General features: G+C 36.2%; 1 protein-coding gene across 1 annotated transcript in view; it reads right to left on the bottom strand.

Annotated features, from left to right (window-relative positions):
• Positions 1 to 17,439, bottom strand: part of Grm8 (glutamate metabotropic receptor 8) — a 963,476-nt gene that overhangs the window by 393,980 nt on the left and 552,057 nt on the right. The window lies entirely within an intron of this gene.

Raw genomic sequence — 17,439 nt, forward strand, 5'->3', positions numbered from 1 at the left:
GCAAGGGATATTTTTGTATGTTCTGAAATCCTTTTTGCTCTCCTTTTTCAAAATATTCTAATTTTCTTTCTTTTTTTTATTTTTTAGGGAAGGGTCTACAGGGTATTCAGGGTCTCACTACTAGATCAGACTCGTAGTGATCCACCAGTTTATAGCCTCCCAAGATCTGGGATTGTATGTGTGCGCCACCACACCCAGTCTCAAATGCTGTTTTAGTGTACCCCGGGGGGCAGGGCTGGCATGGCAGGCTCGGGGATCAAACCCCAGCCCCTGCACCTGCTTACAGGCGCTTTAATCCGCTGAGCTATTTGCCCAACCCCAAAGTATTGTAATTTTCAATGTACAGACTTTTTACCTCCTTTGCTAGACTGATACATAAGTATTTCATTTATTTAGATGCTATTGTGAAGGGTACGAATTCCCCGTTTTCTTTCTCGGTGACTCTGTTGTTTGTGTACCGGAATACTACTGATTTTTGAGTGTGGACTTTTGGTCCAGCTATGCTATTGAATTTGCTTATTAAAACTAGAAGTCTTATGGTGGAGCTTTGGGGATCTTCTATATAGAGACTATCATGTGATCTATAATAATGATAATGTAATTTCTTCCTTTCCTATCCTCATTCCCTTTATTTCTCTCTTACCTAATTGTTCTGATTAATGTTGCCTGAACTAAACTGAACAGTAGTGGTGATAGTGAACATCCTTGTCTTGTTCTTGATTTTAGAGTGAAAGCTCGCACTTTTTTTTTCATTTAGTATGATTTTGGCTGCTGTTTTGTCATGCATGGTTTTTATCAGATTGCAGTAAAGACCACCAAATTCTGATTTTCAGTAGGGTTTTATTGTGAATGAATGTTGGACTTTATCAGAATATTTTTCTGTATCTCTTGAGATGATCATGGGATTTTTGGCTGTGGCTCTGTTGATGCTATGTATTACAGTTATTGATGTGCATCTTTTGAACCTTCTCAGCAATCTTCATATGAATCCTAGTTAGTCAGGTTATATAATATTATTGATGATTTGGTGCAGAATTTTGTATCTTATTGAGAAATTTTGAATCTATGTTCACTAGAAATATTGGCCTGTAGTTCACTGTTTTCACTGGGATTTTCTCTGATTTTGGTTTCAGGGTAATACTTGCCTCCAGGAATGATTTAGGCTCTATTGCTTCCTTTCGATTTTATTAAAGAGATTGAGGAGCATTGGCATTAAATCTTTGAATTTTTGTTGAATTCAGCCGTGAATACATCAGGATCAGGGCTCTTCTTTGTTATTAAGCTTTTAAACAATGTTTTCAATTTCACTCACTGATATTGTGTTATTCAGAATTTTTATTCCTCCTCCTCCTCCTTCTCCTTCTCTTCCTCCTCCTCTTGGGATTTAACTCAGGACCTTGCACTTGCCAAGCATGTACTTATTCCACTGAGCTATCTCCCAGGCCCCTGCTTTTTTATGTCTTCTTGATTCAGCTTTGGTAATTCACAAGTATCTAGGAATCTGTCTATTTCTTCTTTGTTTTCTATCTTACATGAGTAAAGATTTTCAAAGTAGTTCTTGATGATTTTCTGAATTCTCACAGTAACCTTAGCTGTTTTACTCTTATCATTCCTCACTGCATAAATTTGAAGATTTTTTTTTCCTTTTTCAATAATGTTGGCTATGGTTTTATCTATTTTATTTTTTCAAAGAAGCAACTCTTCGATACATTAATTCTTTGCATTGTTTTCTTAGACTTTGTTCTTTAATTTATGCTTGGATCTGTATAATTTCCTCCCTTATATGAGCTTTGGGCATGACTTGCTCTTTGTTTTCTAGAAGGTTGAGGTACAACATTAGATTTGTCTAGTTGAGCTCATTCTTTTTTTCCTGAAGTGATGATTCATTGCTACAATTTCCCCCCTTAGGAATGCTTTCATTGTTTCCCACAAGTTCCAGTATTTTATATCTGTATTTTTGTGTAATTATAAATATTTTTACATTTCTTCTTTAATTTCATCTGTGATCTCTTGATTGTTAAGGTGTTGTTATTTAACTTAAATGTGTTGATGTAGTTTCTTTTGCCATTAATTTCCAATTTCATTGCACTGTGGTAAGATAGTCTGCATAAATAATTTCCATTCCTTTGTATATTCTTAAGCATGTTTGTGGGTTTAAATATGGTCTATTTTAGAGAATGTCCCGGTGTGGCCTAGAAGAATGTGTATGCTGATGATGTTTGGTGGATGATTATGTAACCATCTACTGAGTCACCCTGTTCATAGGTTTGGTTCAGTTCTGTTATTTCTTTGTTGATAAAAAGTCAACAAAGAAATATCTTTTTCTATCTCTTTGTGACAATGGCATATTAAGTTCCCTCATTGCAACTGTGTTATTGTTTGTTTTATTTTTCATGTCTAATAATATTTGTTTTATATAGTTGAGTGCTCTGGTATTTGGTGAATACATATTTGTGGTTGTCATCTCTTCCTCTTAAATTTTTCCTCTAACAAGTATATAGTAATCTGCCTTTCCTCTTTTCATTATTCTTAGTTTGAATTTTATATTGTCTGCAAACAGAATGTTTACCCTTGCTTTTTATCTGGGTTCCTATCTCTTGAAGTTTGTTTTTTTTTTTTTTTTTTTTTTTTTTTTTACTTTCAGTCTATGAGTTTCTTTGGAGTTAAATGTTTCTTATATATAGTTGGTTGTTCAATCTAATTTCTTGACCCATTCTTCTAGTCCCTTTCTTTTGATTAGTGAATTGAATCCATTTACATTGATAGCTGTAACTGATATGATTTAGCTTATCCTTGCTCCATTATTTCCTTGCTATAAGTTCCCTGTCTTTCATCTCTGTTTAATTGCTTTCCTTAGCTGATGGTTTCTTTCTATTGATGTTCTTGGAATTGTGATCATTTTCATCTCTTTCTAGAATATCTTTCATTTTTTTTTTTTTTTTTCAGTTGTTCTTTGTCATGAAAGCATCTACTTTCTCCATTAATTTTGAAAGACAGTTTTTCAGGGTTTCAGGGTACATCAATCTGGGTTGGAGGGTATTTTCTTTCAGGACTTAAAATACTTCACTCAAAACTTTTCTTGACATGAGGGTTTGTGTTGAAAAGTCAGCCATGATTCTAATAGGCTTTACTTTATATGTGATCTATTTCTTTTCTCTAACAGCTTTTAATACTTTGTTCTTGCCCTGAATTTCTGGAATCTTGGTTATTATATTTCTAGGTGAACTTTAAGTTTGATTGTCACTGTTTGGAGTTCTATATGCTTCACTTATCTGCCTGTCAGATTATGTTCCCATGCTTGGAAAATTGTCTGCTTTACTTCTTTATGTCATTTGTGTTGACTGCTGCTTTCCTGTTGACACCTATCAATCTTATGTTGTTTTTCTTTGCACTGTCTTGGAGCTGTTTAAATATTTTTGTTTTTTAAATGTATTTGGTTGTTACAAGGACACAGCTCAGACTCACACTGATCCTCCTGTTTTCAGCCTCCTCAGCACTAGGATTATAGGTATGTGCCCCCACACCCAGACTCTGTGGCCAGTTCAGCTCTGGGGGCAGGGCTGGTGCAGCATGTGGTTTCCAGGGATGGAACTGTGGTCTTTGAGCTTGCCTAAGTTTGCACTTTAGTCTGCTGAGTTATCTCACTGGCCCTATTGAAATATTTTCTGTTTCCTTGTTATTTTAAATAAATGTTTCCTTTCATAATTGCTAGCTGTGGTCTTGTGTTCAAGGTCTAAAAGTCTACCTTCAGTTTCCTTGAAGGGGTTTTGCCAGTTTTCAATGGAATTCTTAATTCTGGGCATCTGTTTGAATCTGTTTCATATATTCTAATTATTTCCTGTATTGTTCATTCAGTGTTTCCATCACGTTTCTACTCTCTATTTTTATCTATGCCTTCTTTAGATATGTTGAGTAAATCTTTCATAATTATTTTCATTTTTTAACCAAAAAGATTATTTCTCATCTGATTTTCTCTACAACCTCATGGATTTGTTTATTTACTTTGGTTCCTATTGTTTCAGAAATTGCAAATGAGTGTCTTGCCTTTTCCTATATTTCAATGTCTCCAGGGCATGTTCTGGGTGGACTGGAGCTCTGAGATTGCATTGTGCTTTATGTCTTGTCCTTTTCTATTTCCATTTTTGTTTTAAATTTTGTTGTCTAAGGTGATCCATCAAGATCTCTCTAGAAAATGTCTGTTCTTCAAGATATCTTCTGTGTGTAGGAGGTTCTTGGTTTGTGTCTCTCCCAAGATACTACCTCCTCAATTAACTAAAAGTGGAATGTATGTATGTGTTTGGCCCAGTCCTCAGTCCCTTGGTATTGAGCTTCTTTGAGGTTATTACCCCAGAGCTTCCCAGTACTTTTAAGAAAGGGAGAACAACGATTACAACAGATATGACACCTTAGCTAACAGTATAATTAGCAATGATAATAGCATCAAGTATAGTTTAGAAACTAACAAACTGTGGTAGCTATTAATATTGTACCTTAAAACATAAGAGCAAAATCTACAACAGAACCTATCATAAATTAGGACCTTGTGTGCAAAGTGTTTCACCTTGAGAGAGTAGGTTTAACATGTGGTTGGGAAATTTAAGATCAAAGGTGATCATATAAACTTCAGGAAGCTAGAGAAAAGGGCAGAAGAAGAATGAAAAGTAAGCAAGGGATTATCTGATCTTGGTCTCTGGGTTTGAAGGGTACAGATTATTTTTCTGTGGCTGGAATTCTCCCAAGTCTCTTAGAAAAGAAAAAAGAAAAAAAGGAAAATAAAGATAAAATTAAATTTCAGAAAGAAATAAAAGGGGAGGCCATATCCGCCTGCTGCTTTCTATGTGTCTTTGTCCCCAACCACACACTTAATTACCATCTGTTGACTCATATTATTGATGTTCCTTCAGCTTTTCCACCCCACTAATGTTGCCTGTCCATCACCTATCTCCCAGTCCCACGATGGTATGTGAGAGGAGCCAGTCCTGTTCATTAAGTTTTGAGATATTCATGATTTATACTTTTACTGGCTTTTTTGTCAATAGGAAAGCTAGGATTTATTTAGCTAAACATCTCAATTTTTATAAATACTTCATCTGTGTTGTGATTAGCATTAGGAGAGATGGCTTAAGTTGAATTCCCTAAGAACATCTTTGTGGTTTATCATCTATTTTGTAAAATGTTTATAATTAATATGGAATTAAAAGAACAATAGCACATAGACTTTTAAATTAATCTTTAAATATTCAATCACAAATACAAATTCCAACTCTATTTGACTTTTTATTAAAATATCACAGTTTGATTCCTCTAAATATCAAGTCATGCTCTATGGTCCATGAATATATTCATCAAGACTGCAGCCAGTAGTATGAAAATTTACCAATAACCTGCAAATAACAGGGCTGAAAGACCACTCCAATTTGAAATCCACTGAAAACTCTTGGAATCTAAAACCTTTCAAGCATGGATTTATTCATGATTTTTGACCTTACGAGACTTAGGAGAAAAGTACTAAAAAATTGAAAGGTCTAATCATTCAATAAAATCTCCTAGAACATGAAATACTCTTCCAAAACCCCATAACTAGCACTATGATAGTGTAAAACAACAAAGGAACTTAAATGTGCTGTCCCCTGTCTTCTACCTTAAATAGCAACATGAACTTTTGCTTGACTGGTGACTGATACTATCTAAAGATTTATTTTTATGTTCCTGTTAAAAGTAAGATTAAGGAGACCACAAATATTGCATAATCTTATTATAGAAGTATATCTAACCATTGACAGAATTCGAAAAGATTCAAGTTTGTCTTCTTTAGAGATAAATTGATATCTCCAGAAAAAGTACAAGAAATTATTTCTATGAGAAAAGTAAAGCTATGATACCACAAATTCTTCATGAAAAAAGTCTCAGAGATTTTTTTCAAATTTACATCATACCAAGTCCTTAACCCTGAGTGTATCACGCACTATACTGAAATTAATATTTTGGAATATTTTCTTCCACTGAACCTAGTGTTTAACACCTTTCTATCAGCAAAGAAAACAACCAAGGACAGCCAAATCTTCTAACTAGTGATTAAGGGAAAAGGTTTGGTGTTTGCATTTTATGAAGCAGAACAAAACTATCAGGAACATCTTGATGTGCAAAACACAGATACAGATAAATTAGTCTGAAATTTAAGGCACACTTGGTGAAATATGAGCATTTTCCTTTACTTAAGGAAAAACCAAAGAAATGATTATGATAAACTCATATGTCCATCATAGCCACACCCAGGATTATTTTGAAGAGATAAATTAGAGATAACTACGAGAATGGTATGCAACATGGATGAGAAAGAGATCTTTTCAGCATTTGAATATAAACCAGTGCTGGCGACATTCAACCTTGCCTCTGACTGTATTAAAAAAAATATAAAAATCTTACTTCAACATATACAAGAATATGACTACTCATATGCAGGGTGAAGCTGCAGGGTTTCCTTCCCCAACATATTAGAGAGGGCAGATGACTGGGATTTGTACTGGAAGCTAGAGAGGAAGGATCTCAGAGGGTGGAGATATCAGAAGAAACCTCAACTATGGGCTAAGACTGAAAGGGCTGTTGAGAACCAGAAAGAACACAGTGATGACAATTTGGTGCAAAAGTTCAGAGGTAAGATCTGTGCGAAACTATAGAAGAATACTCCAGAAACCTTGAATTACGAGCTTTGGGGAGCCATCGGGGCCAAGAGTACAGAAGGACTAAAATGCCATAATAATGACATTAGACACTCTAGTCCCTTGGTGCCTTCAGTGTGACCTATGGGACAATAATATCAACACTAGCTGGGAACTTAATGAAATGCAGACTCTCAGAACCCACCCTAGACTTCTTCAATCAGATTCTTCATTCTGAAAGTACGCCCACAGGTTTCTTATACACAGAGACATCACAGAACTACTTTTCCAGTATTTCATTGAATCCCTTGCTACTACAGCTGAAGGTTAGCTCAGGAATTCCCATTTTCAATAATATCTCAGGTGAGAAAAAATAAGAGGATGGAAAATGCCAGCCAGTAATTTAGGAGGAGGAGGAGGAGGAGGAGGAGGAGGAGGAGTAAAGGGGGAATGAGGAGAGGAGGAAGAGGAAGAGGACCATGGATGTAAGATGTAAGGAGAAAGGAACAAACTACAATCTGTTAAACTACAGTAACAATAATATAGACCTCTTTATATCTATAGAAACATAGCCAAGCCAACTTTCAACATCTCTAATTCCCAACTTCACAAAGAGGGAATATGAGAAAAGGAACAAGAACAGTTATCAAGAATCTTTCCTAGTAAAAGTCATATGCTGCATAATAGCACATCAATCAACAGCTGACTTGCTTACACAATAGTCTCACAAAACTATTAAGGAAGCTGAAAATTTCCTACCACCTTGTGATGTCATAAGTAAGGAAATGACACATTATCATAGCACACAACATTTCTCAATTGTTTGTGGAGATGTCATTGTAAACAAACCTACTGAGCTGCCAGATCTACAAAAAGAGTGCAAACTATTAACTACTGTACATGCTGCATGATACTGATGATCAATGGCTATTAATGGTTTATGTATTTACTATACTTAACTGTTGCTTTAGTATGAATGCTTTCTACTCAAATCAAAAGTTTACTGTCCAACAATATACAGTTCTATGCTGCCAGGAGCCTCCTGCAGCTCATGCTTGTGACTTGATTGCATCTAGAGGCCATGCCCACTGACTGTCCCACACTATCTAGCTTTGTACAAGGACTCAAGCACTCCAGGATGTTCACAGAATGGTGATCTCATACAACAAACATTTCTCAGAATATGATCCCCTCATTAAATACAGTGTGACTACTATTTATTTAATTATTTATTTTTGGTACCAGGTATTGAACTCAGGACCATGCACTTGCCAGGCAGGTATTTATGCCTCTGAGCTCTCTCCCTGGCCCTATTTAGAAAATTCATTCCCAAAGTACTTCCATCCCATCTTCTTCTACCGCTAGGTGCAGGAAGCAGATTCCCCATCTGAGACGCTGAGCGAGTAGTTACTAGAGTATTACTCATGTACAATAGAGAGGACATTGCTTGGAGTTACAGGAGTTGTGAGTCTGGCTATTGTTAACTGGGCCTCTTCCCCTATACAATCTTCTCCCTCTAGGATGGGTGTCTTCAGCTCATGTTTTAAGAACCTGAGACTGATCTGCACTTGAAGTAATCCAGCCTCACACTGCAAAAATGCAGTCATCTCCTTTCCAATCCAAGGAAGTCAGAGGCAGGAAAAGGAGACATGAGCCATAATGCCTTTTTACAACTCATAGTTAGAACTGAAACATTCATCTCACTTTATAAAAGCATTAAAATAGGGGCATTCGCATTTCAAGTTCAGAGATATAGTTATCCTCCAACACTAACTTTCAAAGTGTTTCTTGTTTTTTGTTTTTTGGGGTTTTTTTTAGATGATGACAATGACGATAATGATGACTAATGCTGCTGAAAATACTTTACCTTGGCAAATTACTTTGTGGTACCTTAAAAACCATAAGCTCTACGAATCTCATCATATCTTAATGCATTGCTTTGCACAGACCCAGGAAGGAGACCAGCCTCGCATTCGTCAAAGTGCCCTCCCTAATGTAGTCTGGGTTCCCTTTCGAGGCCCCTCAGCTGCACATTGCTCAGACTTCCTTCTCACTTTTCTGCTAGGAAAGCACTGCCTTTAGTAGATTTTCTATTTTGTTCATTTAAATATTTATAAGTGTAATGCAGCCATGCTCCAGTTCATCAATAGTAATTCTTCTTGTATTTAATGACAGAGAAATGTGGAGCGCTAAATAGTCAGCTAATGCCCTCCTCTCTCTTGCAATGTGCTGATCTGTTTCCCTGACCAGCTCCAGAGCTAACTGCTCACCCCACCTGGCTGTGCCGCTCAGCAGCCTGGACGTGGGATGGGATGGGCAGCACAGCCTACTCTCCATCACCATTGACATGGTGTCTCAGCCAGTAACTTGGGAGGGAAAAGTCTAGTCTTTTTGTCATCCTCATAACAAAATAAATTCTAAAAGAGAACAGATTTGATTTTAAAGTGTATGTTTTAAAAGTGCTAAAATTACTTGAGAACTTTTTAAAGTGTGATACCAAATCACACACCTTAAAGAAAATACCTGATATATTTAACTGAATAAAAATATAAAACCTGTGAAATGCAAATGAGTCATATTATTAACAGAATTGAAAGACAAATAAGTATGGGTGGTAAAAACTTGTGAAGTCTAAAATCCTAATATTAGGGCTGGCCAGATAGCTCAATGCACTAAAGTGCCTGCTTATGCATGCGCAGCAACCAGGCTTTGATCTCCAGTACGTCTTGCCAGCCACACCCCCGGGGCACACCGAGATTGCAACTGAGACTGGGCATGGTGGTGCGTGCCTGTAATCCCAGCACTTGGGAGGCTGAAAACAAGAGAATCACTATGAGTCCTATTTGTGTAGTGAGACCCTACAGAGCCTATACATGAAATAAATAAATAAAATACTAATATTATGTATTGAGAAAAAGCTCTTTAAAATAAAGAAAAAGGGCAGGGGAGATAGTTCTGTGGTCTAAGAACCTGTTCGGCAAGCTCAAGGACCAGGGTTCAATTCCCAGTACCACATGCACACTGGGCCTGTTCCCGGGTACCCTAAACTGGCCACTGAGATTGGGCATGGTGGCACATGCCTGTAATCCTACCACTAAGGAAGCTGATACAGCAGGATCACTACAAGTCCCAGCTGCCAAGACCCTGTACCAAATAAATAAGATACTTTTAAAAAACTTTAAATAAAGAAAGAGGGGCGACATTGAAATCAATTTTTAAAATTCATGGTAGTTTATAAAAGGAAGATTCAGAAAAGGTAGTCAAGCAATATACATGTGGAAAGTGTTGAACCTCATGAGTGTCAAACAAATACAAATTAAAGCCGAGCTATAACAATGGTTTTTTTTAACTTATTTATATCTCGTTTACTTATAGAGGTACTAAAAATAGACCCACATTACAAAAAAAATTGTCTATGCTTCACCCAGCAAGGTCACTTTTAGAAATATGTTTAAAATTAGATATAAAACTGTTGTGTTTATTAAAGCAACTAACAATAGATGCATAGTGGTGCATTTTGTAGCACTGAGAACTCATGACCAAGATCTACAAAATTTAAAATTACATCTTATATTGTTCATGATATGTTTCTATATTCTAAAACAGGTTGATACTCATTATTAAAATTTATCTTGTGTAAAGAGAAAATGATGACAAATACCTTTTTGTTTAGGGAGGGTATTAAGATACTCAATATTATCATCCAAGTAGTCTTCAACAGGTCATTAAATAATTTTTTCCGTATTATATAAATTTCAATTTGGATATGAATTAGTTATTTTAACACTTGCTGATTATAAGCAAAACAAATAAGTATTTATAATTTGGAAGGAAGGAGGGAGAGTAATGAACTGGTTCAAGAATATCCAAAAAGGGGTTCCCTTTATTCACAGAAAGCTAAGGAAAAGAGCCCATTCTGTCACCATGACCAATGGCCACAGCAAGAAAGATAAGCTGCAGGGGCACTGTCAGAGGACCCCACTGTGTGACTCACTCTCTCAACTACTGGAGGACACAGAAACAGTTAAACATCAACATGAGTTATACTGGATTTCTAGCAAGTGAGAGCTTCCTAATGGCTCATTTAGCTCCCATCAGCAATGTGTGCCACTCTATTATTTATACAAGTTTTCAAAGGACTGTGATAACTCTTTGCTTTTGTTACTCTGTTAGAAGAACTTTTTAATTGATGAATAAAAGCTGTATACATTGACGATACACAGAAGAGAGGATAGTGTTTTGACATATGTATACATTACGGAACACACTTTTTCTTGAGTTAGAACACTTAGAAAATCTACTTGATCAGAAGTTTTAAAGTAGAAAATATATTTCATCAGCTGTAGTTTTGATGTACAACACATCTCTTGAACATATTTTTCCAAAACAAAATTTTGTATCATTTGATCAACATTTCTCTATTACCCACCTTTAGTGATCACCCTTCACCTTTCTGCTTCTAGGGGTGCAACATTTTCAGATTCCATGTAAGAGTGAGATCACGCAGAATTTGTGTTTCTGTGCTGAGCTTTCTTCTTCTATCAACCTAAGTGTCCATCAGTGAGTGAGTGAATGAATATATATATATATATATATATATATATATGTTATTTCTATAACATGAAAGGGCCTAGAACACATTACATTCATTTTGCTAGAAGAAAGTTTTCATGTGATACTGGGTAGTGGACTCAGGGGTTTCGCACTAAGCTACATCCTTAGCCTTTTTTTTTCTTCATTTTGTTACAGGGTTTCGTTAATTTGCTTAGGCTAGGACTGAACTTGAGACCCTGCTGTTTTAGCCTCTTAGAGTACTGAAATTATAGGAGCAATTCCAGGAGAACCTCCACACTCATCTTAGCTGAACTTTAGAGCAAGTTTAGGCCTGTTATTCTTCTGGCCAACTTTTTTGTTTGGGTCACAGAAAACCTGCAGAACATGAATCGTAACTATGCCTATTTCCCTGAGAGAAGCAGCATAAATGGCTGGGTCAATAATATGTGCTACAAGCCAGAATAAGACCACAAGGTTAAACAAATTAAGTTAGAAAATGTAACTTTTCATTTGAAAATCACAAAGAGCATACTGGAGACCATGAGAGAAAATATAATGGAGACCACAACTACTTGCTTCTAGGAAGAAGGGTGTACAGTAGAATAATCCAGGCATCAGATGAATTCAACCAGTATTCATGAGCCATCAACCTGGTGAAGAGCCATAGATTTCCAGGCAATTGTTTTCAAGGCCAGGATTTACCAGTCTCCAAAATGAAATCCAGGTAGATTTCATAGAAGTAGGTTAAAGATAAAATTTTCCCAAGAGTCAGCTAAATTAAAATCTTCTCTTGAGTAAATAGGTGTTCTTGATGCCAGTGATGCTACAAATTATTTTTACTTTTCACTGTGAATGTCTGGAATGTTGCAACTTCTTTCATTTTAAGACTCCTTCCTAAGGCACAAACCCTTAGCTGGAAAGGACCCTGGAACCTTGTATCTGACGTTCAGAGAACCTTCCAGCAGATGGCAACATTAGCTTACTGAGAAATTTCCCAGAATCCTATCTGTGTGCACAGGCTGAGGGTATCCCCCTATAACCTGCAATGTCTAGTTTAATTCTTTTTAAATACAAAAGTGATTTATGAAAACTACATAACTTAGTGGAAAGGAGAAACCAATAGCACACATATAAATTGTTATTGAAAGTTATAGGAAATGAGTATACGTTTTCAAATTAAAATCAAATTTCAAAATGTCTATAGGTTTTTCAGAGTCTCACAGTTGGATGATAATATCAATTAATTTTTAGTAGCTATTATAATAAGAATTTCTATTTTCTACATCTTCAGAGATGGCCTTAGTTGCCTTTCTTCTCATCCTGCACATGGTAGCTATTGTGAGAATTAAGTATTGTCTTAAGACCCTCACAACCAAGTAAACTGATTTCCTTAATTACCTCCACATGAGGATCTTGAGCACCTTGGTTAAAAAAAAAATAGTGTTTAAGAGCTCTAGCCTTGGTATCAAAAGAGCCAGGGGTTTAAAGTCTTTTCCCCTTACATGGGCTGATTATTTAATCTTGTTAAATTTAAGTGTTGGCAATATTAAGATAGTGTTCACAACATACCTTCATCACCAGATTAAATGAGAACAATGTTTTAATTCTAAAATTCCATGCCAAGAACAAGGTTAGCTATCATTAATGCTTTCTATTACCATCATCTATGATATGTCCTTAATTGGGCACCTTTTTCTCTATCCGATTTTCAGTCAACTCATCACAGAAGAAGTTAACTCATCACAACTTTCAGCCCTACTCACAAAAGACCCAGGACACGGTTTCCTATGTACCAGCCACAGGACTTTCAACGCAACTTTTCCTGGAATGTTAGTATATTTTCTTCCCTCTTTCCTGTCTCATAGTTTAGAGAAATCTTTTGCTTAGCAGGGTCAATTATTTTAGCAATCTCACCAAACATAACCAAGACATACTCAAGCGACTTGGTACAATTGCTTAATTTCTACAACTCACCTTCAACTCTGGTGTTTTTCATTTTCTCTTTCTTTAATCTACTCTGTTGGAACTGACCAATTAGGAAGCCAGCAGAAGTAAAGGTACCATTAACCTGCTGGCCTCAGAACACTGAGAGTGAAGAACATAGGTTATAAGCTCCCCAATTCCTCCCTTTCATGGCCTCTTCTCTGCCTGTCCCTGTTCTCTCTTGCAGACACAGTTTAAAGACAACCTGGTTGTAGCTCTATGTCGAGTACTTTCAGCAATGATGTCTACTGTATCCTCATTGTGGGTGAGCTGTTCTGTTATAGTCTACTTTGCAAGCCCAAGAGTCACCCTTTCTTATGGATACAGAATAGCAACTATAATGAAGTAACTAAGCTGCCTCTTTACATTTATAACAAGGGAAATGAGGTGAGCTAGACTGACTCTAGTTTCCATTAAGGTATGCCCTATCTACACTCATACTTGTTAATAAGGTGTAGGTCTTTTAGAATCTTTTTTTCTTTTTCTTGTCTCTTTTTTTCATTTATTACCCCCTTTTTTTAAAAAAACAAACATTTACTTGAGAGACAATATGGCAATAATTGGTATGTCGTGACATGCAGTATGTATTTAGTAGACCAGAATGACAGCATTCCAAGAATGACCCTTCTATTACATATTGCTATCTTAGTGCAGTTACTGAGTTCACAGGTATCAGCATATATAGTTAGTCAGGGTGAAAATATTAAAAATTAACTGCTAGTTTCAGAAACCTGCTGATGTTTCTTAGGATCATTGCCTTACCCATCTTGTGTGTATAAATGTATGACTTTGCCTCTGTCATTTTTCCCAGCTTTTCTCCTTGCCCTCTCCTCATTGTCCAATCTTCACATTCTTGCTTTCCTTTTAATTGTGTTATATCTTTCTATTTGTATTTCTTCTTTTGCGTTCTTATATTAGGGACACTATACGATATTTACACATGTGGGTCTGGCTTACTTCACTTATGAGTATATCTTCAAGTGGCATCCATTTAAATATAAATGCTTCAAGTTGATCATTCTTTATAGCTGAGTAATGTTAGACTTTTACTGGTGTGCTGGAAATTATTGTACTTGAAACCCTGCACTCTCCATCCAATAAGTAAATGAAAGCATAGCAGAGGGAAATTTCTTAACCAGACTGGTCCATCACTACTTGATACTCTACGTGAACTTATTATGATATTCTTTTCATCTGAGAGCTTGAATTTACAAACAGAAATGTGCAAATAATAAATGATGATAGAATTCTGGCTTCCAACCCAGTAAAAATTGGCCTAGGATGCCGAACTATAACATCTGAAGGAACCAGCTCAGAAAGATAAGATCTTGACCCAAATTGGTGACTGCTAGCTTGTCCCTGCTGTACTTCCAAGGGAAGATCAATCAGAGAAAGGCAAATATGCTCCCCCAAACCTATCATGTGAAATGTCTTCACTCTAGTTAAATTTCCTATAGCTTCTCCAGGCCAAAAATGTTATCAGAGCGTATCTGGACCTATCTGTCAATGTTGTCCAGTTCCCTGAGTGTCTTCGGGTTTCTGATAAATGTAAGTGGTGGTGTTCAATACCCTTCTGTGACAAGCTCTGAACTAATGCCACTACTTGTTCTCATTTGAGTGCCTTTGTTATTTCCATAGTACTCCTGGGGGTTCCAATAAGATGCAGTCTGCATTATACATTGCTACTAGCCATAGGTTTTACCAGTTTCAGTGCCCATGGATATCCCATGTGTCTTGTTTGTGGTGAGCTGAGTCCAGGTGGATGTCATCAGTCAGCATAAGATCTGAATTCTGCTCTCTTTTTATTGAGTCTCTTGGCTATTTATTCCCAGTAAGCTACATAGGTCATCATAGAGAGTTTTGACTTCCTTGGCTGTCCATTTTTCTCCTTTCCTTTTGCTTTCTTTTGTGCTTCTGTTTGTACTATGCTGCCTTAAAGTATTACTTTTCATAAGAATGGGAACCAAAGGGCAGAATACAGATATGGGTTCTGGAAATCTGCTTGTCAAGCTGGCCTAAATGACTGATAAAGTTTTTGTTCTTACTGAACCAACTTCCACATAAATAACTTTGCCATGAGCTACTAATAAAGCTGGCTGGGGGCTTGCTTCTATTTCAATTATTTGTCCTGAGAGATATTGTATATCTACACAGACACCACTCTTTACCAACCTTCATCAGGTCAGTAGGCTAAGTTTCCCCCCCACACACATACAAAACCACTTCTCTTACACGTTTTTCTTACTATTTGAATTCTAGAGCATGTCTTTGCAAAATGGAATATGCTCACCCAATACTGTATTTGAATCTCCAAATTTCGTCTGAAGAACATTTGACCTGAGCAAAATTGTTGCTTTGAGAGGCACCTTAGAGAATAAGATCTAAAACCCAATAGTACATTTTTTTCTAGCGATGTACTCCAAATGAAAACCTCATTAAAACTCAGTTTCACTAGAAGATCTTTTGGCTAAAATAACAAACAACTTTAGAAACTTAAGAACAACAAGCAAAAACTCATTTTCTTAGTAAATCCTCTTCTTCCCTACCCCCTAGTTGAGTCTCCGTATTTGGATTTTGCTCTTGTCACTTCATTATTATCTTCCACTTCTGATCTCTGTTATCTCCTCCCTCCTCTTGCCCTTGACTAGACCTTTTCCAAATGATTCTCCTAAAACCCTAAAACGTCAATTTCCTCTAAGGACCTATTTTTTTTCCAGACTCAAGTATAGAAACAACTCTAGAATTTAAAGCTCATATCTGAACTAAATTAAAGGATATCATTAAAGGTTTTCTAAACTGAGAAAAGATCGGCAGGTCCTGATAGAAGAATTTACAATTATTTTGAGTGCATACTTGACCTATATAAACGTAAGACACACATTAGTTGGAACCCAGATGCTAAATCCTAGACAGCAAACAGTGATTGGGTTAAAGCATAAGTTCCTCTTTTCACAATAAGTGTGAAGTTTTGAAAAGAACTAAAATGGTAAGGCAAAGTCCTATACCTGAAAGATTTCCAGTAAAGATTGGTTTGACCATAACTCAACCAAACAATCAAACAAAAGAGAGAAAACTATAGAACTGAAAAGATGGGAACAAAATTTTTCAGTAACATTTGGGGTTCAGAGAAAATGTTGATATACACCAAATTTCAATATAATATTTTCAGTGAAATTATACCTTAGATTGGAGACTTGATTAGAGACAGATATTAAAAGGAAAGACAAGTTGAATGGGGAAATGAGAGGAAAAAGGAAGGGAAAAATATATATATATGCTCACAAGATAGTTAAGATAGTCATACTAATAATTGCTATTACTTCATTGAAAGGAAGGGTTTATGCCTTTATTTTTGACCAATTTTTCAGGCCTATATCTTGTGATATGTACTTAAGATAACAACAGTCATCTTAAGTTTAATCAAGATAACAGTTTAATTCGTGAAGATAAAAATAAGCAACGTACTAACCGTTGTTCCTCTCCTACAATCTTGTTTTAGAAATTTATACCATTTTTAGTGCTTATTTTTCTTTTCTTTAAAACAAGAAAGGGAAGTAACTCCTTTGCCTGAATTACAATATCCTTCAGTACATTCCGAAAGAGCTTTAGAACAGAAACAAGATAGGACTCAAAATTAACGTATAGTCTTACAGATGGAACAGCTATGCAGTTTTCATTTTGATTGATCATATACTGACAAGGACACTTTTACATAGGAAAAGAAGAGACAAGAAAAAACAGCATCTCATGTTACAAAATGGATACCAAGTCCAAAACAACTCTCTCAATTCAGACCAGTAAGGCTACTCAGAGAGAAGGGGGAAACACCCAAAATTCTGCCTTAAACATTCAAAAAGAATTCATTGCTTTCCTTCACCACTCCCTTCTTCTTGAACAGCCATCTACCTGAGAGACATCATAGCAGCAACTGGCATGTCATCACAAGCAGCCCATATTCAGTAGACCAGAATGACAGGCACTCCAAGCAAGAAACTACTATTGCATATTACCATCTGAAGTGCAGTAGCTTAGTTCACAGGTATCAGTATATATAGCTAGTCAGGGTGAGAATATTTCCCAATAACTGCTAGATTAAAAGATCTTATGAAGATTCTCAGGGTCATTGCCTTACTCATCTTCTACATATAAGTGTATGGCTTGATATTGTCATGTTTCCTAGCTTTTCCTTTCCCTCTCTTGATTAGTTAAGTCCTTGAGATCCTGCTTTCCTTTTACTTGTATT

This window comes from Octodon degus, unplaced genomic scaffold, assembly GCF_000260255.1.
Source record: "Octodon degus isolate 3935 unplaced genomic scaffold, OctDeg1.0 scaffold00160, whole genome shotgun sequence".
Taxonomy (NCBI): Eukaryota; Metazoa; Chordata; class Mammalia; order Rodentia; family Octodontidae; genus Octodon; species Octodon degus.